Source organism: Ictidomys tridecemlineatus, chromosome 7 (assembly GCF_052094955.1).
Source record: "Ictidomys tridecemlineatus isolate mIctTri1 chromosome 7, mIctTri1.hap1, whole genome shotgun sequence".
Lineage (NCBI taxonomy): Eukaryota > Metazoa > Chordata > Mammalia > Rodentia > Sciuridae > Ictidomys > Ictidomys tridecemlineatus.
In genome coordinates this window covers 19956679-19982703 of record NC_135483.1, presented here as the reverse complement: position 1 = coordinate 19982703, position 26025 = coordinate 19956679, and the positions used below count along the sequence as shown (strand labels likewise).

Genomic DNA, 26025 nt, shown 5'->3' with positions numbered 1-26025 from the left:
AAGCAAGTGTGTGTCTTAAAAATGCCGAAAGATTTAAGGAGGTGATTTCTCAGTTATTTCTAGTGAGAAAATGCTGCTTGTGGGGGACCTGCCCTTCAGTTGGAGATGCAGGTAAAAGGGACTATGCAGAATGAAGTGCTGGAGAGCCATCGGCCCCGCGTGTCATCTGTCTTGGTAAGCCCCCTTGTGTGTTGACTGTGGTGTACCCACTCACCAACCAGATCAGGGCGTTTGAGGGTGCTTATCAAAACTCTCATATCTTTACTGACACTGTCTACTTGTTATATAAATTATGGGAGAAGAGTGTTAAAAATCTCTGCCAGAGAATTTGTATATATCTGCTTCTATAAAATATCTGTCAATTTATGCATTGTGTAATTTGGAGCTCTGTTGCTAGATATACGCACATCTAAAACAGTTTTGTCTTCTTCATGAATTTCCACTTTCTCTTTTATGTTAAACTTCTAATCTCCTTGTCTTAATGTCTAGTTGGTCTTGTATTTTTACAGACTGATTAGCTGTTTTAGCCTGATGTTTACGTGATGTACCTGTTGCCAACATTTTATTTTCAGGCTGTCTGATTTTATACTTAAAGTGGTCTTTCCTTTTGTTATCTTCTTTGATAATTCATGCCTTTTAGTTAAAAGTGCGTTATTGATAAGATTGGATGTAAGCCTGCCATCTACCTAACCTTATTTTTTCTGCTCTATTACCTGCCTTCTTTGTTAGCCCAGTGGTTTTAGTATCCCATTTCTTTTCTCTTGGCTTTTGAACTTTACCGTTTTGTGTTGTTTTTCAACAGTTGCTGAAGTAAGCACAATATCCTTCTTTAACAATTTCCTTTTTAATTAATATTTTACCCTTCATGTCTAATAAAAGAACCATATGCAGTATGATTTCATTGACCCTCCTCCTGTGCTTTTTGCTATTGTGTTGTGAGTTTTATAGCTACATAAGCCACAAACTATTACTACTTTAAACAATTACGACTTACTCTTTTTACATTAAACAATTTTTTTAAAGAATTAAGAAGGAAAAAAGTATGTTTTGTATTCATTCAAAGTTATTGGATATAGGCCACCATCTTGGAAGAGGATTGTCATTTGAGGCTAAGCAAATCTTTTCAACTCAGGGATCACTAAAGTAAATGACAGCTGAGGATTCTGTTGCTGGGTCTCTCGGCAGTGGAAGTAGGGAGTTCTTTATTCCCCAAGGGGACCTGCAGCATGCATTATCTTGACTACCAAAGTATCAAGTGACAGCTGGGAAAACTGATATTCTTTATTATTCATTTCAAGGGGACTGCCTTTAGAAGTTCAACATTAGAATTGTGGCAATAAGTGTGATATATACATTTTTATTATAGTTGTGGATCAATTTTATGCTTTCATTTTTAAACCAGAACTGATTTATAAACACCATTAAATGCCTTTCAAGGGTCCATGAAATGACCATAGATTTGTGTCTTTTCTCTCTTAAGAATAATTATTTTAATAATCTTCCTAATAGCAAATTATTGAATTTCTGAAATTATTTTATTGAATATACCTGTGTTTAATTAAATGTGTTATTTAGGATTTTTGCATCTGCTTTAATATTTTATTTTCTTTTTTATCTTACATTTGCCAGATTTTGGTATTTGTTACATTAACTTTAACAACAGAATTTTTGTGTGTGTGCTAGGCAAATTAATAGACCTCCAATAATACCTAGGCCTTAATCCTCAGAATCTGTGAATATGTTAGCTTATTGTGTTAGATGTTACTCTGTTAAGGATTTTGAGGTAGATTACTTTGGTGGACTCAAGCACCCTTATAAGAGGAGCCCAGGGGCAGTGTCACAGTCAGAGAAGGAGATACTCTACACTAGCTTTAATGATGGAGGAACAGCCATAAGCCAAGAAGGGCACCAAGCCCTAGAGATTGGGAGAGGCAAGCCTCGCCTTCAGAAGTGTAGCTACAACCTGGATTTTAGCCCAGAGAAACCTATTTCACACTTCTGAACTTCAGCACTGGAAGATTTAAAAAAAAAATGTGTTGTTTCGGTCATTGAATTTGTTATAATTTGCTCCAGCAGCAATAGGATAGTAATGCATTTTCTTTTGTCATTTTCAGAATTATCTCATTCTAATAGTATGTCAGCAGACATAAAACTGAACCTCTCCAGATTAAGTCCGAATTGCCACAGAAAAATTATATTGATTTAATTATAATTCCTAATTTCAAGATAACAAGGCACAAATCTCTTTTACATGAAGATTTCTTAAAACAGAGAGAAATCAAAATCTGTGTGTTTGTGTGTGTGTGTGCACATATGCATGTTGGAGGTTGGCATGAACAACTACTCACAAGTATATTTTTGTTTTAAAATAAACATCTGTAATTGATACAAATATTTCCAATAAGCAGAGGATATCTGCCATTATAAAATTGTTCATTTTTTTTTTAAACTCAGGATATAGTTGATACAGCAAGAGTCTATCTTGTTATTGTAACTGCTCTTCAGACAGGTCCAAGCAAAGCCAGAGCCTCCCTTTCCACTGGCAGGAAACTTGTTCTTTCAGAACTGGACACCCAGTTCTCCTGCTATTTTCACTCTTAAATGACGTGAAGGGCAACCCACTAACATTTCTGCATTGCTTTGTTTCCTAGTTTGCACTAAAACCCAACTTGTGTTCACAGGTGTTGTTAGCCTCTCCTTCACTGAATCAATTACATGACTGAAAAAGAATTTGTGGGACCAAAGAGGGCATTTTCTGATCTTTGGTCTCAAATGACAGCATAAATAGTAAAGTACATGGCATTGATCCAACACCTCTTTATATATATTTGTATTTTTACTTCCTTGTGTCAAGAAACAAGTAATGCTTTACCAAGAATGTAGACTAACTAGTTGGATTAGTTTTATGTATTTTTTAAATTTTTAATAAAAAGGAACAGAAGGTAAATGTTTTCTTTAATTTGGGTTTCATTAAAAACTGCAAGTCTGATACTTCAGTTAAACATTGAAAAATACAGTAAAGAATAGTTATTTAGGAGAAAAAAAATGGAAATCATGGGCTTAAAATGAGGCTTTCCTGCTGCAACACAACTTTACTCTGATTAATACCTTTATTACCAAGTTATTGCATTTGGATCATATAAATTTCTGTCTAAGTTTAGTCTTGGAACTAAACATTACTCACACATTTTTCTTCTCAAGTCCATTTTACAAAGCATACATTACAGTAATTTCCTGTTTTCACGTAAACTTGCAAATTGGGTCTGCAAGAAAAGAAAAGTAACCCTTATTCTTGGATTATTGCTGTCTCTTTTTATTTTCTTGACAAATAACCATTCTGTTAAGTCAACATATAAAGTGTCTACTGTGGGAATCATTCTGAGAATTCCAATCATGTAAAAAGTATAAGACTCAGCCTGGCTTGAAAAATACTGTAAAAAGAACAAAAAAAAAAGAGAGAGCTTTAAAATATTTATTTTTTTAAAGTCCCCAAATCAACATATTAAATTTTAAAATGATTTTTAGGCAGTCTTACAAATTTAAAAAATACATCAAGAAAATATGTCAAGACAAAACTTTGCCGCTGAAGAATCAATAATTAAAGCAGACTCACTTTAGAGAAAGGAAAAAAAAAACCTATCCCATTTTGCCCAAGAATGTGCCAATTATAAAGCTGAAATTCCCAAATCTCCCTCAATTTTACACAACTGTAATAAATAGCCACCCTACTTACAGATGACCAGATTCAGGTAAATTTAATTTTAAAAGTACTTAGTAAGTTTCTCATATATGGCTCACACTCTGGTAGAAACAATAAGTCATTGTATGTAAAGTTATTATTTCTCAAACGGAGAGTTTGATCATTCAACATTACATAGGGTTATGAGTTATTTGATAACACATGCAGATAATCCACATAGTTAAATAGTGTGTTTTAGTTTTACTTATATCTTTATTGGAAAAGTGACAAGAAAATTCAACACCTTGCAGAATTCAAATAACAACAACAAAAAAAAAATGCAAACCTTCAAAACATCTAGTTCTCAGCCAGCGCCTGGCACATGCCTGTAATCCCAGTGGGTTAGGAAGCTGAGGCAGGAGGATTCAAGTTCAAAGCCAGCTTCAGCAACAGCCAGGTGCTAAGCAACTTGGTGAGACCCTGTCTCTGAATAAAATACAAAATAGGACTGGGGATGTGGCTCAGTGGTTGAGTGCCCTTGACTTCAATCCCCAGTACTACCCCCGCACACATACAAAAAAATAAATCTAGTTAGTTCTCAAGAAAAAATTTCTCCAGATATCACTTCAGTCTTGTGATAACCATATTCTAGCCTAATCACACTGGAAATGTCAGCTTAACACAAGTGATCTATAATTGCTGAGGGAACAATAATTTTGAATCATTTAATTTTGAGTTTTTTAGCTACATTTTTAAGCCACAATGTGAATTAATACCCATTTTTATACTGGTTTAGAGCAAATGATTCAGGGCCTGAGAGAAAGGTATTATACCACTTGCTTCTTCTGAAGTGCTGCTATTAAACAAATTTGGAAACTAATACAATTACATTAGCTCAATTTTAGTGTGGCATATCATTCTCTTATGTGATTAAGATAAAAACTGATGAGCTACTGTTGGCTTTCAAAATTGCACTATTTTATTGACTGCAAGTGAGCTCTCCATTTAATTGTCCTACTCAGTTTCACATCCATAGTTTTCCATTTTTATGTTTTCTGAAGCCACGATTTTCAAAAGTTGACATATCCCAAAACTGTTTAGCACACTGAACTTGTGATGAAACTTTTAACCAAAATAGAATTCCAAGTCTTTGAATAGTAGCTGATGATTATCTCAGGTTTTCAAAGAAGAATTCCCAAAGAAATGCTCCAGGAAAAATAGCCCCATATACCAATACTATCAATATTATTATAAATAATAATAACATCCATTTAGTCTCACTCATGAGCATCTCAAATTCAGCAAGTCCTAAAAATAACTGCTATTAGGTGTTTTTTTTTTCTCAGTCCTGCCCTACTTCCCCTCCTGTCTCCTCTGCATCTCTGAATATGGTGGGATCATCCCACCCCATGAACCAGCCAGAAGCCCTGAGTGAAGTCGTGATTCTGCAACCTCCACTCCTCTTTCTTTGTACTAATTACCATCAAGCCCTCTTTATATCATCAGAACTGCATCCTGAGCCCATGTTCTCTCTGACTTCATTCACACCACCTTCAACCACCACTGATCTTGCTTTTCCTGGAACAACAGCCTTCCAACCATGTACCCTCTGCTCCTGCCCATTTAGAGTCCATGCAGCATTCAAAGAATACTTAGAACATTGAGATCACTTGTCTATGTCAAAGCCCTATAATGATTTCCTACTGCACTTGGAACAAAATCCACATTTCTAACCCTGGCCTGCAACGTTAGGATCTGGCTTTTCTTATCACCTCATTTCCTGCCTCTCTGGTGACACATGTGGCTTTGTTCCCATGGATTCTGCAAATAAGACAAAGCTCTTCCTAGATTCTCATACAAATGCTCCCTGTCTCCCACACAAGACTCCTCTTTTTTCATTGTTTAAATGTCACCTTCTCAGAGATGCCTTCCATGATTATTCCACTCTAATGGACAGTTACTTTCCTTGGGCATTTATTAAGACTTGTAATCATTGGCCTCTGCACTCTATTTGGTTTGTTTCCCCATTGGAACATAAGCTTCACAAAGCTGGGAGTCCTGCACACATTTTTGCTTCTAGTCACGAGAACTATGTCCATTCCAAAATGAATGTTAAATCAGTATCTCTTGCAGAGTAGCTATTATGATTTTTAATGAAAATTAAACACTTTAAGTCTTATAACATTTGATCCTTAGAGACAAACACTACTACTAATGTCACCATTTAACAGAGAATAAACTTGAAACTTAAAGAGATTGTGCAACTAGCCTGTGGTCACATTGCCAGAAAGTGATGACCCCAGAACTGAGCACATTGGTTCACTCCAAAAAGCAGGTTCTGACTGACACTGAGATTCTGCAGAAATCACAGGCTATGGGACGAATCAAACATGATTCTCTCTTGTTTTTTTTTTTTTTTTTGCTTTGTCATAGTTATTTATTTCCACATATAATGGAAGTCATGCTATTTGGTTTCCTTAAAGGAAGATACATTTATGTTCAGTTCCATAGAGCAGTTGTCCAGCTGTGTCCATGAGCTGCAGCTGTGGCTCTAGTTTTCACATGTGCTCCCTCTACACCAAAGTGGCTGACTGAAGATGCCACAGGAGATGAGAAGAGGAGGACAGAGGCACCTCAATGTACAACCAGGAATCATTTTATTCTGCACATCTATTATGATATTTGTCTGTTATATAAATACCTTAGTTCTAAGGGTAATATGCAACAGGAGTGAATACATACAAATTGGATTATTCAGCAACACATCAGCAACCTGATCAATCTAAGTGAGAATAGTACCAGCCTGTGTCCCACCACATTTACAATACCATATTTCTTGTTCAAGATGTCCTTGTGCAAAGAAAAGTATGACAACAATGAAGTTGTTATAGACCATAATGAAGTGAGAAACTCACGCAACGATGAAAAATTCTCTACTAGTAGGTTTTTTTTTTTTTCCTATTTGTATGTCTTGGTCTAGTCTCTTTGCCCATGGACTAGCAACCTAATTCATTGAGGCCCTTTTGCCATTCTCATGGCCAACAGACTCAATTGGTTCCCTCTGGCAGCTCCTATGGTTTTGTCCACAAGATCAGAGCTATCACCGCCATCCCATAACCTATTATCAAGCTACGTAAATACCATATGGAAGAACAAAGTCCATTGTTGCTCTTCCCATAGCAAAGCACAGTCTGTTCCAATGTGGAGATTGATCCCAAATGTCTTTCATTATCTTTGCCTCTTCCAAAGATGTCAGAGTTGAACTCATTTATTGCCCTGATATTTCCTAAGGACCCATTCAACCCATCAGGGCAGGAAAATATATTTATAGATGTGTGCTTGGGCTAATATACCCAAGGCTTGTAATTCCTCTACAATGACTTTTGTTCATAGAAGTACTTGAGATGTTCCAATTTCCAGTCCCACCAGATCAAGCTTTTACTAAAACATACAGAGTCTTTAACATTAATCCTAAATTATGGAGTACAGTGATGAAAACATCTCAACATCCAGAAAGGTCTGTGTCTGGGAATTGGGAAAAATTTGCTTTTTATGAGCAACAGCAGGACACAACCAAATAACCCCTGAGCACCTGAGAGACACTCCAGGTCTTTGCAACTTGGAGGAGTTTACACTCCAACCCCATCGTCCGTCTTGGAGGTTGCCAACACTCTTTGAGCTGCAGTCTCAGCTCAGGTAAAGTAAAGACACAGATGTTAAAGCCACATCATCAATACAATAATAAAACATTGGTACTTATTCAGATTATGTCCAGCTCAGAGGTGCCAACACCATCCCATAACATAGGGTAGACTAGGCAAATATCCTTGTGAAAGAACAAAGACCATTGTTGCCCTTCCAACACGAAGGCATATTGTCCTTGCTTTTCCTCATTTGATCTCTTGTATTTTCTTTCCCCTTTAGTTCTCCCCCTTCTAAGATATATTCTCTGTAACCTCACTTTCTCATCTTTTTCGTTTATCCACTACAGCCATAACCTGTGTGGCTTGAGAAAAAAAAAATCAAATGCCAATTAACAGATCAGGAATGATCCCAGGGTTCCATAATACTGCCTCATAAGTGCTTGGAGAATGGTCCTTCAGTTCTTCTGTGAATGGTTCTTTATCAGGACCAGTGCAGGTTGCTGCATGAAGGGCCTGCTGCATCGTAACTCCCTCAGAAGGTCTTGGAGTTCTCCCATGGATTTCCATCGCAGGGTACCATGGGTGACTTCAACATATTGTGCCAATCATAATTTCAGGAAGCTATCAGCTAGGACAATAAAGAGATGGCAGTGTCCTCATTTTCCTCATTTACAGCTACATATATACATTGTTGTAATGTAGAGTAGGTGGTGACTAATGTGCTCTTCCTCATTTTACTCTCATAAGAGTATATCTTCAGCACCAGTGTCCCAAATCCAAAATAACTATTTTATTGTGATTTCCTTAGCTTTCTTCCTATACGTATTCCCCAGTTTCACCAAGCAGAGTGTCATCTCTCATGGACATAGGCACATCCTGGTAGGGAGAGGGTAAATTTTCAACCTCTTCTCCCAGTAACCTTGGCAAATGTGTCTTTACCTTTTGAGTTATGAACCAACTCTTGGCACTGGCACCTAAACTGGCTCATCCAGTCTGCTTCTTCAAAGATACCAGATTCACAAGGATCCCATTTATGGAGGTCCAGTCCTGAACAGGTATTCCAAGCTGTAGAATGTATGATACCCAGTCACTTCCCTTTCCCTGGACTAAAGAAAATAGAGGAGAGGGCCCAGGTGCAGCCAGAGGAATCATGGTGGGTGAGGAGCAGGAGGAGGGTCGCAGAAAGACAGATGGGCTGGGTGAAGAGTAAAGTGTTGCCCCTAGCCAGGGTGAAGCATTACCCTCCAAGCCTCTGGAGACACAGGGAGACCCAATTAACATGAAACCAAGTCCTGAGACTCAGAAGCGAATACCTTTCAAGAGAGGGACAAAGTCTTCATTGCCTGAATCTCCATCTGTCAAGTGGTCTAGTATGTTGGTGATGCTTTCCATTGAATTTTTAATTTGGTTTATAAATTCCTTCATTTTGAAGATTTCTGACTCATTTTTCTTCAGGATCTCTATCTCCTTATTGAAATAGTCTATCACTTCTTGAATTTTTTCTTTATTTTTTTCTGTTTCATAAATGGTTTATTTTTAGATTAAGCATCCATTCCTAATGCAATTCATACTTCAGTATGTAAATTCTTGTAAAGGAAAGAATTCCATATACTTCCTATGTAGACATTGCTACATATATCATGATTCATCCCCTATTTCTGGAAATAAGCAAACATGATTCTCAAAGACCATTCTTCTGCCTGATTAGGAGTTATAAAACTGTAATTTCTCTAACATATCATTCTTTGAACATTTCTAAGCTGAAATTCATCTTTTACAAAGAATCTTTATGCTATATGTTTCATATGTTTCTTATTGTAGTTGAAATTACTAAATAACATGGATTATAAACTCAAGAATTTGAATGGACAACAAACACTATTCTAAGAATACAGTAGGAACAAAAAGAGAGGATATTTCCTGGTTTTCTTCCCTGCCATTATTGGTCAGGACTGTTCCTCTTGTCTATGCAACCCAGCAATAATTTTCTAATTGGTTCATTAATGAGAAATAATGGACTTTCTATTAGAATACTGTATACTTATTAGAAAGGAAGGGAAATGTCCCCATTTGGATATACTATTGAAATATCATACATTTTCCTTTTATCATATGAGTGATAGGTTTAAGGAAATTGTGGCATTTGTTGGTAGAATCACCATATACTGAAAATTTCTAAGACACCAAAAGTGATTTACTTGCTCATTGGCCTACCCACACAAGTTTCCATTTTCTTCTCCTTACACTTTTTAGATGATGCAAAGGAAAAAAAAGATAAAAGAAAAAACGGGGGTAATATTATATAGAAATGAAGAGGGAACGGTATTCTTTCTCACCTAATTCTCATGCTCGTGACCAGATAAAGCAACTAGGCAAGAGCAATGAACACAAATATAGAACCATCCCAGATCTGCATGAGCCCCAAACCATGAGTCAGGAAGAGCTAGTGCAACTCAGAGCTCATCCAGGATAGAGAACATGGACAATGATAACAGAAAACCATCTCAGGTTTTAGCGAGAAATACATAATAATGGCTTCCATCATCACAAGGGCTTAGCATTGGTGTCTGCTTATAGGGAGAGCCTTGAGATTTGGCTGTGAAGAACTGGGGATATAAGAGAAGTATTGATTCTCTTGGTTGATGGGAACATAGAAAGATACATGTAGGAAATAATAGATTTTGCTTATGAAACATTTTGCTCTATCTCAGCAGAAAACCTCAAGTAATCCCCTGAATTCACAGAAAAACAGAAGTCAACAGATGAAATTTGCCTCAATCTTAGTCTTAAAACCTACAAAAATATTCCACTCCAATACCTGAGTCTTTCTTTCATTTTGAAAACCTCAGAAGGAACTAAGTATGTTTAGTTCTCTCTTTACCCCATCATCAGCCAACTATGTGCATCTATTCTTTTTAAGTGCACAGGTGTGTGTGTGTGTGTGTGTGTGTGTGTGTGTGTGTGTGTATTCAGCTTCAAACGTCACTCCTCTTCTACTTCTACTAATATTTTACTTTCTACTGTCAAATTCCACAATTATCCATATTTATCATTTCTCACTTCCCTTCCTCCTTTTAGCCATCTCTTCCTAACATGTACTAACAGCTTTTGCCAAGTCACTGATAACTTAAATATTACTAGGAAGTGTACTTTCCAAAGCAAGCAATGCTAATATCATCTTTAAAACCCTCATTTCATTTTATCTCATAGCCCCATTCGAAAGGGTCTGTATTTTTTTCTTGAAACAATCATTTACTTTGGCATTACGGACACCTCTACATTTGATTTTTCTTTTCTATCTCTCTGCTCAAGCTAATCTTCATTACTAGGTCATACTCCTCCAAATAGCAGTGAAATGCTGGAGTTCTCTGGGGCTCCGTCCAACCTCTGCACATTCAGTTCCTAAGCAATCACTAATATCCTCATATTTACCATTGTTGTGCATTTCTCAAGCCCAAATCTATGTCTGAGTCCCCAAATCTATGTAGAGATCAGAATCTCTCTGTTTGAATTTCTCAGAAGCATCTAAAACTCTGCTTTCCCAATAGTGCTCGCCCTCCTCTGTTCCTTACATGCATTTGTAAGAATGTGTATTCATCCTGATCCCTGCCTGCCTTTATGACCTCGCACACCAGGCACCCCATCCTGCCAATTCTGCTTCTAAAATGCTCTTAGAATCCCCCTTTCTCCATCCCTGGAGTTCTAGTGCATGCTTCATTTCCTGTCTGTGACTGAACAATGAAAATAGGATATTCTTCCAAGCGGACTCCTGTCTCTCTTGGGTCACCAATTTGCTTTCCCAGGAGTAGCAGGTAGGATCTCTTTAAAATCATAATTGTGGTTATGAAGCCTGTCTACCAAGGTCTTTTAAAAACTTCCTTTTGTCTTCAGGATGAAGTCAAAATTTTCAATATTTCATCTAAGACGTTACATGAATTGAACCAGACTTCCTTCTTGGTCCCTTTCTACAGTTGCCTTTCTGTCAGCCTTATTAAGCTTTCTGGAGACCTTTGAACATGCTGGGTTCTTTTTCTTGAGTCAACCGCCTTCCAGGTTATTTTATTTTTTCTGGGCCAACATATTCATTGTGTCCTGCATTGATGATCTGCTCCTCCAGGAAGCTCCTCTCAGCATCTCCGTTCTCTCAGAGCAAGCTTCATGTGCCCTCTGACAGTTCTCCATTGCACCTTAGAGCACCAGAAGAGCTAAAAAAAAAAAAAAAAAAAAAAAAAAAAAAAAAAAAAGAAAAAAATCATACTTTTAAAATTTACTTCTGATCTATATGTTAGCCTAAAAACTACTAAACGCTGATGTGAATCAGGAGTAACAGAAGAGAACTATCCACCTTAGCATTTTGCAGCAGAGCCAATCTTACTTAAAGGCATGCTAGATGAAAATGGAAAACTCCCGAGGACCCAGCTGTCAAGAGAGGCCCTGGTAAATTGCTGAATGCTGTCAAAACTATCAGTTTCTCCTCTCCCTAAATGTGGTAGCTAGGCAACTTCAATAACATTTGGAGCCCAACCCACACAAATCTCATTCCCAGACAAGATAAAGTGCCAACACCGGTTGGTTACCTTTGAGAGACACCCTCCCTGAGGCCATTGAGATGGGCCATATGTCTGTGAGGAAATTTTGATAACAACCTGTGCTTTAAGTATGCATAGGTATGTTTAATTGACTTAATTATGTAACATAGAAACAATGATACAACGTATGGAAGACTTAGATTTTCCAACTGTAAGGTGAAGTAAGATGTAAAGGATTATCATGGCAACATGGTATTTATGTGAAAAGCTAGCTGCATATTGCAACACTGTAAATTAAGCAAAACAAGAAATCATTTCAAGAGGACTTTCAAAGCATGAAATTCTTGCTGTGAGTTGGCCCCATAAATAAATCTAAAATTAAGTGAGAAGTCTTAGGTCTTATACATATATAATTTGACTGAAGAGAAAGGCCTCAGCAAATAACTGTACAGATAGTGATTTTAAATTGGAAACAACTGTTGCCACAAGAGTATTCAGAAAGCCTTTATCTTTTCAGATTCCAGTTAGCTGGAGATAGAACATTCCCACTAAGGGACTCTACAAAAATGACCAAAGTAACTATGATTGGGGGTAGCACAGATTTTAAAGATACATACTGGTTGCTAGATGCTCTATCCCCAGTTCTCCAGCGTGAAGTGACTGAGTGCTTCCTTTTATTATTATCCTGGGATGATAAATATGTATATAAAACTGTTCAGAGAAAGCTACCTACCAATTTTTGTTCCCTTATACAAACTGCTTCAATACATAAAATTAAAGCTTCCTAGTTGGGAAAGAAGAATGATATGATTAAACTGATGACTAGAGAAAATTCTTTTCTAGCTATTTATTAAGCTAATCAACTATTCTTCTACTTCCCATTTTTTTCCTGTATGAAATATAAACACATTCTAAATTTTATCTAATATTTTTGATAAGCTGGAGAAACTGTATTATTTGGGGTATTTGCTCAATAAATCAAACTTACCATTATAAAAACAATGACTATATATTTTAGAGACTCACAAAAATAGAGTCGTGATGAAAAACTCTAAAAAGGTAGAGGGGTGGGAGGGAAAAGGAGGGGACGGGGCTTAGCAAGGATGGTGGAATGTGATAGACATCATTATCCAAGGTACATGTATGAAGAAACAAATTGGTGCCAACATACTTTATATACAACCAGAGATATGAAAAGTTGTGCTGTATATGTGTAATAAGAATTGTAATTAATTCCACTGTCATTTTTTTAAAATCAATAAAAAAATAAGTATGTAATTATGGACTTTATTATATATATATATATATATATATATATATATATATAGAGAGAGAGAGAGAGAGAGAGAGAGAGAGAGCTGTAGATTGACATAATACCTCTAATTAATTTATTTATCTTTATGTGGTGTGAGGATTGAACCCAGGACCTCACACATGCTAGGCAAGCACTCTACCACTGAGCTACAATCCCAGCCCCAGACTTGGTATTTAAAAATTCTTCTCTGACTTATTCCTGCAAAGCAAAACCCAAATTTTCTAGTTTAGCATATAGTTGAGCTAGTTGTAGAATACACATATTTTGCTAAATTAGTTAAACACAAACAAATAGCAGTAGTTAATTTACCAGCTAGGAACTGGGGGCATTATTGTCAGTTACCTGACAGCTGGATCAGATCCAAGGAAAGGTTGGTGTCAAACAATTGAAAAACTGTCTGAATGCATTTGGGGCTTTGATTTCTGAACAATTTTCAATCCTGGGCCAATTATGCAGCATCATGCTTGGACAACAGGAAACTGCCTTAAGAGGAATTTGTTACTGTCATTTACAAGCTCATTCAAGGACAGATAAGGTGTTCTGGTGTGAAGTAGCTGTATTGTCCCAAGAATAGGTTATAGATTCTGGCTTTCCATGCACTACTCCCTTAGACAGTCTCCAGCAAGTCATTTAATGTCCCTGTCTCATTTCATCATCTTTTAAAAAGAAAAAAACTAATAATAGAAGCTTCAAAGTAATAAGGCTCATGTAAAATACTTAGTGGAAAAGTGCTTTCTGTGCTGAAGGACTCTACCCACTCATCTAAGAGACTGTGGTTACTTTTCTCTGCACAATAGTCCTTGCTACTGTGTTAGTGAACTCCTAATTTGGGGTGTTAAGTTCTAAAGACCCAGCTGAAGAGCCTCCAACCTTCCCATCTTAACTGTAAGGATGAATAAATAAGCAGAGAAGAGCTTAGAACTATTAAAGTAGTAAATAGGATGTACCTGGAAAGAAGTGAACTTGTGTACAACCTTTGAATTCTAAACACCTTGGACAATTTATTTGTTCTTACTGGTTTGTCTTTCTTCGTGTAAGTGACATTTCCTGGATGGCTATACACAAATTGACTTATACTTAACTATATTGGAAGGAGGTTACTGTTGATTAGAGACATGCTGTGGTACATCTTTTGTAGAGTGAAGAATGCTTTAGTGTTCAAACATAATGATCGTATAAATTTGGTTTTTCTCATGCTTTGTGTTCTAAAATGGGGATGTAACCTCACTGGGCTTTGTGTTATTGTTAATGTGGGAGCCTCACCCCTGAAATAGAAGTATTGACATTGGACCAAGAGATGATGCAAATGAAGAATTAAGACACTGTCTTTGTAATAAGCTCTTATTCATCTCATTGTCTTGAGTGACAAAACCTTTTATCCGTATCTACACCACCCCTTCCGCAGCACCCTTCATGTCTGCTAGTGGAGTCATAGTCACCCTTACTTTTGGGCACTGGCTTCTTAGTAACTGAGTGTCAGCATCTGCAAAATAGATCCTGTCCTTTACAACTACTTCTGATGTGCTTGCTCTATTGGATTATGAGCAGTTGAAGACTCTGTGCTTCAACTTGGTCTGTTATTTTTGTTGCTCACTCTGGAACTGGCTCGTAGGGGTCAACAGCTTCTTTTGGAAGGCCTCCTCCTTTCCAATTTCTCCCTTGCCCCAGACCTCAATTCTTTCTAATTTAGTTCTCAATAGAGCCAGGCAAGGACAATATCCACTCTGGAACCAGGTTCAACTTCAGGATCTCCGGTGGGCAATTCTAGGACTTCCTGTTGGCCCTACAGTGATGGTTTATGGAGTGTTTATTTTTTAAACGATTTCCTAAGTCAAACTTCTTTCTGGAGAAGAAACTAGTTGAACCCCACCCCCCCCCCAAAAAAATGGATGATTTGTAACCACAAAAAGAACAAATATAGCCTAGAATATAAGAAGAAATAGAAATTCCATTGTCTCCAGAATGTGCTATATATCTTCTCTTCACATATTGCTTTATTTTCTTAGAAAAGATTTTCCCACCAACAGGAGGTGTGGAATTTTCAATCATTCAAAGCCCTAGCCAGAAAATGACTGACCCCTGCTGTTTCTTCTGCCCGAAATTAAACAACCAATGAGATCTCTTATTTGGCCAATTGAAGTGAAGAGTACTTTCCAGACCAATCAATTCAAGTCAGACAGTAAGGTTTATCACTTTGAATTTCTTTGCTCACTCTTAGACCATTAAGGGTGAAAAAAAAAAATACCCGAGGGTGCAGAACAAGTGACCAGAAGAAGAAAATGAGAATTGCTGGACAGACAAGATAATTGCTTCTATCTGAGAATCTATCTATTTGGTCGATTCTCTTTTATTCTTTTGACTTTTCTGTTTTCTCCTTTTAGTTTTCTTGCCTTGGTGTATATCAAAAATTTCTTAAGATCTTTGAGATCAAAGTGCCCGATGGGAGGTAACAAATGAGGCTGAAAGAAGCTTTGTAGGGGAGTTAACACTTTATGAGAGTCACACACAGCCCCCTCCCTGCAACAAAGTTCAGGAAGTGAGAGATCTCCATTTCCAGATACAAGGATTAGTACTCGCAGATAATAAAAAGGGCATCGAGATGATAAAGGGCTGTGTTGGAACTGAAAATCTGAATGGATTCAATTGGAAAGGGAAGTTTGCAGTGGGAGCTGGCACAAACAGGATTCATGGGGACAACTGTGTGTGGGCTCATCTCTACCCTTCTATTCCATAAGAGATTTGTCACTTTCTAGGGATGTCCTCAAAGAACAATTTAGGCCAGATTTCTGAATTATTGGTACAAGAAGTATAACTAAACAAATATTCTCTTTTCTTTTCTTTGGGACCTATTTTACCCAACAGCATAGTGTTAAAATCGAAAACTGAGATGAAGGTGTAGACCTACAGACATGGGACCAAGGAGTCCAGCCGTCTTGATGAGTATAGGCCACAATAAAGGCTTTCTCACAGCATTATACAGCATGAAGACTCTACTGAGATTTAGTGGAAAGTCTTTTGGAAATAAACAGAATGATTTTTCCAAGAATATCTCTTTGGCATAATGCCTTCTTGAATCCAGGCAGGTATTAGCCAACTATTGGAGAATCTCCAAATCTTAGTTCCTTGCCAAATGCCATCATATTCTAAATAAACACTTCCAAGAGATGGCTATATACAGAGCATGAATGTTGATAGGATGCTTTCTGCAGCCACAGGATAAGGTTGAAGCCATCTTTTTACTTTTTTAACACTTATCCACTGTGTGTCACCTCATGCTTGGCTCCAGCTGTACAACTTGTGTCTTTTCCTTCAAACTCAAGTACAGTGGATATACTTCAGTGCATTCCTGAGTTGAGAACTTCAAATTATTTTCAAGATCATTCTAGGTGAGGATATGGCACAGATCACAGACCAACTCTAGTAGCAGACTCCTAAGGTAGCCAACACCATTCTTTGTTGTGGATGGAATCATAGCCTCAAAGATCCATGCAGTGGATAACTGGCCACGGAGGGGTTTAAGTCCATCTGCCAAGCTCTGGAGTCTGCTTCTTCTTCATCCTCTGTGACAACTCTTGTGCAACATTTTCAACAGTTTCTGGTATTGCACAGAATATTTCTGGAATTTCCACATGTTGAAATTCAATTATTTCTGATTATATTTGAACCTTATCATTTTTAAAAGTTATCATTACTTTATAATCATGCCTTGCTTAAATAACCTAGTTTGATCACTCATCCTACATGCAAAAGTTAACTCTGCATAATTTTAACAGTAATAAAAAAATGAATCATTTTACAAAGGACTCAGATTTGCCACTATTTAAGAGAATGTATGACTGCCTATGGAAAAGGTACTTAGTAAAATACTTTGAATAAAAGTAGAATTATTGAAATAGTCTTGCTTACTTCCCACTTTACCCCCAAGGTAATTCCTTTGAAGAATGATAATCATTTACCTGGAAAAATTCTGATACATTTATCTAAAAATTAAGTTTACAATTCAGTAATTTGAAGAAAAGCCAATGGAATTCATTTTGGTTTTTATTAATATTCCTTTCATTATTCTGCTCATTCATTCAGTAAATGCTTATTGTACCTTCAGTTTATGTGAGGGTCTGAACTATAAATTGAGGAAAAAGAAAAATAATAATATCAATAATAATAATAGTAACCCACTATCTAAGGTAACCAATATCTGATGCTTTCATTTTAATCGTTAGAAGATTTGTGTAGTCTTCTGAATTATATAACTTAAACCAAATTTCTGGCAAGACTCTAACTTCTACATATGACTCTGCTATATATCTCAATAAGCTTCAACTCTCTACTTAAAGAAAAACAATACAAAGGGAAGGGAAAAATGATTTCTGAATATTTATCTATGCAAACTAGGGAAAGTGCCATGGGCCCTCCGTATATGTAACAGAAGCTCTCTAGGGGTCAGACTAAGGAACATCTCCTATCCAGTGTCTAATTTACCTAATACATTAATGAATTAGTGCCAAGGACCATCTTTATTGCAGATTCTCATTTTAAGCAGCCATGTTTGCCTAACTCTGAGCATATAGCAGAGTCATATGTAGAAGCATCCTTGAATTATGTAGCCTACTTCCGTACTTTATTCTTTTCCAAAACTTTCATTTAGAGAAATTTATACTACTTGAAATGGCCTATTCTGATCCTGTAGATCTCAATGGTACTTAAAACCTCCACACCCTGCTTCAGCAGGGTTAGTGACCATATTATGTAAGCACAGCTGTTCTGTAAATTAACCTCAAAACTGCACAGACTTCTCCCTACAAAGATTTATTGTAGGTAAACAGAAGGCTCTACTTCAGTGGCTAGTTTAGGGATTGTACAGTCTGAGTGTCAGCAGGATACAAATGTTATATACACATGGAGACAAAGACAGATGAATAAAGGTGCCATTTTTAAGGCATGTGAGCAAGGAAACCACATGAACATGACAGTATCTAGAAGCTGATAACAGTAGGTCAACCTAAAGGTCTAAAAGGGCCAAAAGAGAAAGCATGTACTAGAAATTAGTGCAGAAAGGGCTAGTTGAAAGAAGCTGTAAGGTTTTCTTAGATGGTCTCAGCCAGCCTGCAGCTACCATGTAGGGAAGAAACCGATCTCACCATATTTTCTACCTTCAGTCTTTGGCCACTGCTGGACAAGTACAACACACAGTCACAGGGAAAAGGAGTCCATTATGTTGTGCTCACAGACCAACTTCCTGGGTGCACAGTTGGATGGAGAAAAGAGAAAAGAGAGTCTGGAAGAGAAGATACCTAACCCTGGAAACAGTTGGCCCGAGCCTTCTCCGTGTTTATGTTTGTAGTCTCCCCTCTAAATGTACCTTCTTGAGGCAAAGATTGAGTCTGTATTGCTCTATATTAAGTCCCCCACACTCAGTGCAATGCCTGGTATGTGATAGCAACTCTTTTAATTACATGTTGAATGACCACTGAATTATTCGGAGCCTGTATTTAGACATAGGCACAGTCTAGCTGCACAATAAATATTTACCATATTCCCTCATTTGAGTGAACCCAGGAACATGGTCTCCTTGAGCTACATTTTGTGTACAATCTCCCTTCCAGTTTATAATGCTCCCAGGTAGTCCTTTCTACTTCTGATTCACTCTAAAAGGGTATGTTGAGCATGCATAATCAGCAGCTTTATTTATTTGCAGTAACCATCGATGTGTCTTGTAAATAACTGACTTTTAACACATTGAATCAAAGTTCCATTTAGCTTTTACAATGTTAAACATTTAGGAAATGTGGAACCTGAGTATGCTGCATCATCTATCTCGTTTCTGGAGTGATAAGGAAGAAAACTGCAGATGGGCCTTACGATGAGCTTGGACATCACTGGCTTGCCCAATAATAAAAAGGATATTACACTGTGGTAAAACATTCTGAGTGATGTGTAAGAAGGCATATTCACTTACTATTGACGTCTTTCATTTACCATGGAAACTTGGCCTCTTGATGATTAGAAGTTCAGCTAAAACACCAGAATAAGCTATCTTAGAAATTTATGTGTCCAAGTGTTTACCAATGTAAATGTGGCAGCATCATACAAGTTGTCTCAAAAAGACTAGATTGACAGTCTTCATTATAACAAAAACTCTGGGTTCTCAATGACTGCATTCAAGTTGCAAGACAATCGCTGATACATCTACCAACAAAACCTACCTATCATTATTTTCACCAAAATAATGATTTGATTTTGCAAAATAATGGAGTTCAGGAAGTTGTCTGTAATATAAAAATCTAAAAGCATATTTACAATGGCACAATAATGGCTTAAATATGTTAGTTATGCTTTAATAGAATGTTAGCGTTCCAAAGGAGCTTTTATATGATCATTTTATTTTCAAACAGAACCATTCTCTTTGCCACTTGTTTCCCATGACCTTCAGGAACTGTTTAAATTTACATAGGTAAATGTCAGTGTTCTGACAATAAGTTTCTCCTTCTATCCTTGAAAAAAAAAAACATGACTTATTTCTTTGCAGGAAAAATAATTATCAGTAGAATTATGTCCTTTATATAAAATATGCAGCTCACTGAGCTCAGTTGCACTAGGAAATCTTTCACAGATATGAAACTATTAATTGTTTAGCATGCCATATCTCAGAAACTTCCTTCCCAACCAGGACAGGCAGACACACAAACATTTCTTTTAAGTTACCTGGTCCTGCCAATGCCTTTACCAGGATCGCTGTTTCTCAAGAGTAGTGGAGGGTGAGGTTTGGTGTTACACTGAGCTTGAATCTGGGCACAGCCATCAGCAGGAAACATGAGTCTCAGCAAGCCACTTGAACTCTCTGTCTTGATTTCCCCCTCGGTAAAATGAGAATAAAAACAGCATCTGCGTGTGGGGTTGCTGACAGGATTAATGAGCTGATTCTAGCAAAGTACTTTATAGAATGATATCTATAGTCATGTTCTTCTTTTTCTTTTTTTAATACCTCTGGCTTTGCTTACATTCTGGGTGTGGCTACTGCATTCACAGGACAAGAAGTTATAGGCTTCCTGCCATGAGACTCCTGGCACATTTGGTCTGCCCTGTTTCCCTGAGTAGGGAACTGCAGGAGGTGGGAACAGCTCAGGACCAATTCCTGATATTTTAAATATGATTTTCCTTAAATTTGTATATTCGGCACACCTTTATTGAGAACCTATATTGAAATGAATAGTGGTTTCATATGATTAATTTCAAGTAATATTTTGCCCTAGGCAAAAGGTTAAAGATATCGAAATGAATAAAACAAAATTGAATCCTGTCGTCACACAGCTGCTGATCCAGGGGGTAAGGCAGACAATTCAACAATGTGCTCAAGGATAAAAGAAGTGAAGGATTTTATGGTAGAAAATATCATCTACCCAGGAGCCAAACTCAAAGGGGTAAGAGTAAGGGAGATCAGGAGGTTTTTCAATCCAAGAACAAATCACTGGAGAAAATGCTGCCTAACTATATAGTTATTAGTCATGTGAATCCATAACATTTTCAAATGCATGGGTCTTTGATTGAATTTCTCACTAAATCAGAGCCTGAAACAGTCTTTGAAGCAATGGTTTATTTGGTGGGGCATTCAGGATTCAAAAAGGAGGGAGTTGGAAAAATAAAATAGTGAAGAAGGGAAATCAGCGTGAGTGTTCTTTCAAGATGGCTGCCATCGTTGACAAGGCTAGATTCTGCTAGGACCCCTTACAATCCTGCAAGACAGAAGCCTGGAGAATCATCACCACTCAGTGTTGACTCCATGGGGATTAACTCTTTCACACATGTCTGTGGGCCACTGATGTAGGCTGAGCATCCTCCTGAGGATTAGGAGAAGGCCCCAGGACAGAAAGTCAAGAGAATAACAGGAAGAGCTAGGGAGTCTGAGCTGGCACTCAAGTGACCAAAGGCACCTGGGACAGTGAGGAATCTACCCTGGAATCATCAGCTAACTTTCTGCATGTATACAAACTTCACCGTCATTTTATAATACATTGTTTCTAGATTTAACTCCCATAGAATTATTTATCCCTAAAACTCTGATCCTGAAATGTTGATATGTTAACAAATGATAATGTGGCTGCCTGAGAATAGAATCCATAGCCGTAAATTCCATTGTTCAAATCACAAAACGCATCACGTACGTATAGAGGAATAAAATGGAGAGATTCATCCTATATGGTAAAAACTGATTGATAAGGTCTGAGGAAAAACAGTGACCAAGACAGTATCAGTAATACCAATCAAAGTCAAAGGGATTATGAAAACTCCAATTCTTTCTGGGTGAGGCTCTATCACTGAAGGGTAAGCTTCCTTCATAGGAGACTCATAAATCATCAAGATTGGGGAAGAATAAGGACATAAAGGAAGGGTAAAGGGGATTAAGGGAAACACCCCACCGAGAGCAGGAAGAAGAGGAAATAAGCTTTTCTGTACTAGACCAAATTGGAAACAAAGACATTGAAGGCTTAGAAACCTCATTATTCCTTTTTTCTCCGGACAGCAATGTCAAACATTTTATTTAAAACAAGTCTGTGAATGGGATTAGAAAGGAGGTCACAGACAGAGACAGTGAAGAGGCAAATCCAGTGAGATTCCAATATAAATAAAATGGAGCAATACGCAGATCTCCCTCCTGGAAGGCAAGCTCCTTAGGAGTAGTGATCATTTCTTTAATCTGGGCTCTACCACCGTTGCATATAGTAGGTTCGTAGTAGATGTATATTTCATTAAAAGAGCAGGACTTCTGACTTGATGATCCACCCAATTATGTAACACATTTGGAGTAAAATTATGGGGAAATCTGAATTTGATTTTGGACGTTAAGCATTTGAGATGCCCATGGAGCACCCAAATGAATATATGTAGTAGGCCATTAGATATATAGGAGATCAGAAAATGGACGCATCTGGAAATACAAATAGGAATATTAATCTGCATGAGAGGTAGAGGCAGTTGAAATTGTACAAATAGGTGAGCTCTCCTGCAGAATATAGACTGAAAAAAGTTGAGTCCCCAAAGCAAAACCATGGAAAACCAAACTTCAAAGAGCATTGAAGAGAAATCGAATAGAAGAAGGGAAAGTCGCTACTGGAAATAAGTTAAATGTAACAAAGGTAGAACAAACAAACAAATATGAATGGTTTGATTTGGTATTTGTAGACCTTAAGAAGAGCAGTGGAGTGGAAGATGGGGCCAGGAGGCAGACTGAAGTGGGCCCAAGAGAAGTAAGGAAGTCACAGATGGAAACGCAAGCTTCTCTTTCTAGAGATTTGTAGCCACAAAAAGGTGAAAAACATAGGAGCTGAGAAGGGACATTGTGGCAAAGGAGAGAGTTTGTTGCGTTTTGTTTTTGGTTTGAATGTATAGAGACTTGAGCAAATTTCTAGTCAAACAGGAAAACAGCTAAGGAGAGTGAGATTTAGAATTCAAGGAGGCAATTTCCTGCTGAGCTTGGAATCGACAGGGTTGGGCTGGGGCAGGATGCAGGGCTTCCATGAAATAAAGGGCCTTCAGTAGGAACATCCCTAACAGTGGGAAGGGAGGCAGAGTCTGTGCAGAGACTGAAAAATGAGAAAGCAGTGGTGAAGGGCCTTGAGAAAGGTTGGGGAGGTTTGAAATGCAATGTGCTGCCTGGTCCGTGTGACAGGTCTGTTCTTTTGCATCCTCAAAGGTCAGAGGTGCAGCTTCTTTCAGTAACAATGGGGAAGAGATTCTCAATAATGCAGCACGATATTCCAACCTGGGCTTTAAAAAAGAATGTTGAATGAATGGAGATGAACTTGGACAGCAAAACTCAGTCCTTTTCTTAGGCAGTAGTGTCACTTTACATATGTAACACCAAAATAAAAGTGAAATAGACAGGCAGTACAGAACCCAGTAACCTGAGCATTTCACAGGTGTAAAAAAACAACATCATATGATTAGCTACCACTTATTGACTGTTTATCATGTTGGGTAGCACTACTGTTTGTTTCATTACATGACTTCATTCCTGTTTCATGAAAGTTTGTTATGCTGAGTAACTTTCAACAATTGTTTTCATAATTTTCACAGGTTTATATGAAAGTATTCCCATGCCTATGTATATGTACCTAGAAGTTAGACACTTCAATGATATACTTTTACCTCATAAAGTTTTCTTGGACATTCTGCAAAACTTTGAACTATTTTTGATCAGGGGCTACTGATGCTGCAGTATGTGTTTTCTTGTTTCATGGTTGCCAAAATTGCTTTTGATTATTTTTGTAATTGTTGGGAAATTTTTAAAATGTTCAAGGTCAGTTTATTCTTTTATGTATTTAATACATAATTATTGAGTAGCTAATACCTATTAAGTGTTTGGGATGCAGGTTGACTAGGCAGTTCTTCTCTCTTACACATTCAGTTTTTGTGGAAAATAGAGATTGATATATAGGCAAGTACTACACAGTGGATTTTTTTCTGCATATTTAGGTATAAGCAGTGGGTACTACAGAAGCACAGGGTAAGAGAGGGATTGGATCAGCCATAGGAGATTCAGGGACACTTCCTGGTGATAAAGTGATTTCCAAACACAGATGTCAAGTATCAGTAGGAGTTTGAACATATGGAATGGAAAGACAAAAACTTTGCAGATTAAGTTCATGCCACTTACAAAGATCCAGAGAGAACAAGGGATAATACTGGAATCTCAAATAGTTTATTTTGGCCTCAGGCTATGCATGAGAGGCGGAAAGGTGATCAGTAAGGCCACATAAATTCATCTGACATATTAAGGGGTCCGTATTTCCTCCTTTGGGCACCAGTGTGGGAAGGAGGGTGTGGGATCAGTGAAGGTAATGACAAGAGAAGGGCATGGTCAGAAATTAATTTCAGATCAACTTTTGTAGGGGACAGTTTTCTGCATCAAGCACCACATCAAATAATACGTATTAGCTTAGTAAAAAGAGTAGAGTGGACTTGCTCTGCAAACACAATTTCAGGTTGATGCTCTTCCCTGACACTTGCCATTGCACATGCGTACATATTTGCCACCAGATGTATCTCCTCTTGGCAGAAACCTCATTGACAATGAAATAAGGTCAAGGGATCTTAGAGACAAATTGGCAAGGAGTTTTTAAAACAGTAAGTTATTTTAGTTCAAAATAGAAAATATGACACCATGCTGGTGCCAACTGGAATTTCCAGTTGGAAGCTGCTTCCATAACCTGCCCACAATTTAAACATCCAACCCTTCCTGGCAAATGCCCAATTCCTGTGCCAGTGCACACCCTTCTCTCCTGCTTCTCACTTTACTTTCAAGCTACAAGAAGCACAGCCTTTCACCTGCTTTCATCATTCCCCGCCTCCTGCCCCAGCTAAAAGTGAACGTGGAAGGTGGGTGTTGAAAATGAGAAAAGGGAACTCTCTTTATCTGTTTATAAAGCATGTTAAACATTTCCTGTACCTTTACTACATTCATTTTGATCCTTACAACATAAGGCCAGTAAAATACCTATTCTGTAGGTGAGTCATTAAACTCCATGGTGGCCCATTTCTCCTTTCTCTGTGTCAAGCACTCGGGAACTCAGAGGCTGAGCCACAGAAACCAGGGAGGAGTCTGAGGTCAGATTCTTTGGCTCATGCCTTTCCGGCTACATCATAAACAGGGTTTGGTCTCTGTTATCGAGGTCTTTTGTCACTGGAACTGGGCTTTTGCAGCTTGCAGAGTTTCTGGTTCCCTGGCTTTCCCTGCCTTTCCCTCCCCGTGGCATTCGCAGTTTATGGGAGCCTGCCCAGTCAGACTTTGAGCCCTTGTATGATTTTGCCCTTGAGTGTCTGCAGCCTCCTGTTTTCTACATGCCCACCTGGGTACACTTCCTCTTTGGTTTGTGGCCAGCTGTGAACTGCTCACCTGGCTGCAAAGTCTTAGTTCCACTCTATCCACAAAAATGCTGCCAAATACTGCACAGGTGGGACCCGTACGCTTCCTGGTTTCCAAGCACCTTTAGTGCCCTCCTGTCTAAGATCTATAAGTCACGAGTGAAGGAGATCTCAAAGTGTTCTCTATTTTCTTCAGCTCTACTATTGAGCATTTTTTTTAAATTGGCTATTTTTCTAAATTAGATCATAAAGAGCTTCATAAATATGTACTAATGCTTTGTGTTTTTATTAAAGACATGGGATCAAATTAAGCCCAGTCATTTCTTACAAATTGAATGCAGACAGTAAAATCAGTCCATCTTATTGGTAAATTTGGTCCAAGAATATGGTTAGAAAAGCACAAGGCCATGATATTTCTGAAAGGCCTTTTATGCTTCCTACGTCCTTCAGCAGAAATATAGCTGAAGTTTATTTATACAGAGAGACAAAGAGAGAGAAAGAGAGAGAGAGAGAGAGAGAGAGAGAGAGAATTCATAATTTTTATAACTTCAGAAAATAATCTATATAGGTTGTTCTTTACCTAGGGTCATTCATATTAGAGATTGTCATGTTTAAGAAAAGGAAGAGTCTTAGCCTCATTAAAAATAAGGTGTGTATAATTTTTATAGAGGGAGTCTTTCCAGTTTTCCCAAACTGCAGACTGTAGTGTTGGTTTGCTAATTTTTAATATGGATAACTTTTTAACTAATAATAATGTATTTCCTGGTTCAAGATAAGATATGAATGATCAAATCTCATGCTTCAGGCTACAAAGTAATTACTGCAAAGAACAGAGTTCCCTTGCCTGTGGGGGTTGGGGAGGGAGAAAGAAAGAGAGGGAGAGAATGGGAGAGAGAGAGAGAGAGAGAGACCACATTGCACACAGTGTACTCATCTTCCCTTCCTGAAGCCCTCACTTAGCCACTCCAACTTCCCAATCAAGACATCAAAATGCTAAGA

The 26025-nt window shown here is 37.7% G+C and overlaps 1 long non-coding RNA gene across 1 annotated transcript; it reads right to left on the bottom strand.

The window, feature by feature from the left end:
* Positions 1-7691: 7691 nt before the first annotated feature.
* LOC120892913 (uncharacterized) lies at positions 7692-25275 on the bottom strand. Its single transcript, XR_005737731.2, has 2 exons — positions 19870-25275; positions 7692-11528 (listed from the first exon to the last, which is right to left on the bottom strand). It is a non-coding gene; the product is annotated as an uncharacterized LOC120892913 (long non-coding RNA).
* Between the last annotated feature and the right edge of the window lie 750 nt (positions 25276-26025).